Source organism: Vanacampus margaritifer, chromosome 1 (assembly GCF_051991255.1).
Source record: "Vanacampus margaritifer isolate UIUO_Vmar chromosome 1, RoL_Vmar_1.0, whole genome shotgun sequence".
Classification (NCBI taxonomy): domain Eukaryota; kingdom Metazoa; phylum Chordata; class Actinopteri; order Syngnathiformes; family Syngnathidae; genus Vanacampus; species Vanacampus margaritifer.
The window spans coordinates 47,327,779-47,330,171 of NC_135432.1; the positions used below are offsets into that span (position 1 = coordinate 47,327,779).

The window sequence follows — 2,393 nt, forward strand, 5'->3', positions numbered from 1 at the left end:
GATGTTTCAAATACAGTTTTTCTTTTTGTAACACTCCCCTGCGTGCAAGGGGACGCAGCAGGATTTGCACAACAGATTAGTTTCACTGTGATTGCAGACACTACACTTTTTTGCTGGCTTTTTTTTCCCGGGGAATAGCAAGTATATACTGCAGTGTGTGTTTGGCCATGTTGCCATCAAGTCTACTCTCAGGATCATGATACGGTGACGTTACGGTGATGTTACGTCTGGCTTCCTCATCGTCCTTCAGTTCCTATACCGGGTGGTTGATCCATCTTATCCGCTCCATTCATGGTGGCATCGTAGTCCATAACCAGCGTCTTCAGATCAGACTGTACCCACTCCTCCGATGAATATGCATTGGACTGGGGGCACTCTTCGTCGTCCGATTGAACGTCCGCCTGTGCAGAAGTGCTCGGTTGTGCTCCGCGTTTTCCGCCGTTAGCGTCGCTAGCCGGTGAGGCTTTATGACGTGATCATAGCCGCCGCGTCAACGCTTCCAACTTCGGCGTCAACCTCGGAGTCACCATCATCATTGTCGTCGTCATCAATGTGCTCTTTAGCACTGGTTGATGCTTCTCTTCTTTGAAAAAAACGATCAAGCATTTTCGCTTTCTCAGCCATTGTCCCCTCAACACTCTAGCTCCGCCTCACGTCTTCTACTACTGACGCCTACCCGATCTTGTCCAAAGAGAGTCATCGCTGCCATGTAGGGGCCAAAAATAGTCATTATACTAACTAGATCTGCTTGATACGTTCAGCACAGCTGGCCAAGGCTTTCCTCCACCCGTTTCACAAAAAAAAACTTGGTGAACGTCTTTTAACGTCTTTGGCGCTCCTCCGTAGGATTTTACTAAACGTTATTTAACGTTTTTGGCAGTCAAAGAGTTAAACATTTCCCCCTGGGGAATGTGTGTGCGTGTTTGAATCCTGTGTTTTCAGTTCAAAAAGGACTCTTTGAAGTTCGCTCGAGCAGGGACTGGATTTCGTTTTACAACCCACAGGAAACACATAGCTCAGCGCCTACAGACCAGAAAGCCTGTTTAACAAGCAAACTAGCGATAAGACTGCTTATATGGAGGTAAATATGGTGCAAAACTAACTTGTAAAAAATTTTTGTACCTGTAGAAAAAAGTCTAAATTTGTATGTGTAAAAGTCGTGATTTGTACCTGATATTAAGATGTGTCAAAATCTTCGTTTTTTTCTGGCTAACAAGATAAAGTTTAACCGATTACGTATAATGTCAGTGGCTGTGTTTTGATAATGACCCAGCTAGGAAGCTATGATTATTTTTTATTGTATGAATATGCTGACCCAACCATTTTGTTTGGCCAGATGCCAGCATGCAGTCAATCAAAGCTACTTCCTGATCCATCTCTAGACAGTGGCACATGGTGTGACATCAAACCTGCTTCAAAGTGGCTGTCAAGTCCAACAAATGAGAATCCTTGATACCCTGGTGACTGTTCTGAGAGAATTTCACCTCAATCACCTTTGGGAAAGTGCTTCTTAAATGTCTTCCAATTTTGAGTTTGAAATGTTAAAGGAGTACAATTTAATCCATATTGAGAGTTATTTGAAATAGTCAGATCAAATAACAACATGTATCATTCAATAAAGAAGATTGTGCATCATTTGAAATGTTTTATTTGATGTCCAGAAGAGCCGTTTCCGCATCCATCCAAGATGACAACAGTATTCTTCTCACAAACAGAACAAAAGTTATTGATGGAGCTGTATGAGGAATTCAAGACTCACCAAAAAAGGCAATAATGCTGCTATCAATAAGACAAGGGAAATATCATTGCCAAAAAAAAAAAGCCGACAGACTAAATGTATAAATTATAATTGTTTCATGTTAGATGTGTATTTCACATTAATAGTGTTATTAATTATTGATTTAATGTAAAGCACTTCAAATTGGCCTACATATTCATTCTTCACTGTTACATCTCAACAGTAGCCAAAAGCGATCATGGCAACAAGTCGGCAAGTAGCCTATAACAATATATATGAAAAATAAGACTAAATAGGTGTTGAGCTGTAAATATATGTTGCCCATTATTGTAGCCATCAGAAAAAAAGACTAAGGCCACTGCCACAGGTGGGGGAGGGGACTACCGCCTGCTACATTCACATCAGCAGAATATCTGCGAAATAAACTTTTTTTCCTTAATCCGGCTTGATGGAATACCCCCTAGGTGTCATCTCCTGTCTCTTGGCTGCTTGCTGATAGAGTGGGTCATCCTTTTCACTGATGCTTCAGCAGTGTCTGCAGCAGTTGTCTCCGCCTTTTGAGCAAGATTTGGAAACTTATGAGATTCTCATTTAATTAAAAATAAATAAATTAACATTTGACCTAGTTACTTTTGTTAAAGTAGCTAGGTGACAT

The 2,393-nt window shown here is 41.0% G+C and overlaps 1 long non-coding RNA gene across 1 annotated transcript; it reads left to right on the plus strand.

The window, feature by feature from the left end:
- Positions 1-900: 900 nt before the first annotated feature.
- Positions 901-1,635, plus strand: LOC144060328 (uncharacterized). The gene is made up of 2 exons (XR_013295905.1): positions 901-1,081; positions 1,337-1,635. It is a non-coding gene; the product is annotated as an uncharacterized LOC144060328 (long non-coding RNA).
- The last annotated feature ends 758 nt before the right edge of the window (positions 1,636-2,393 follow it).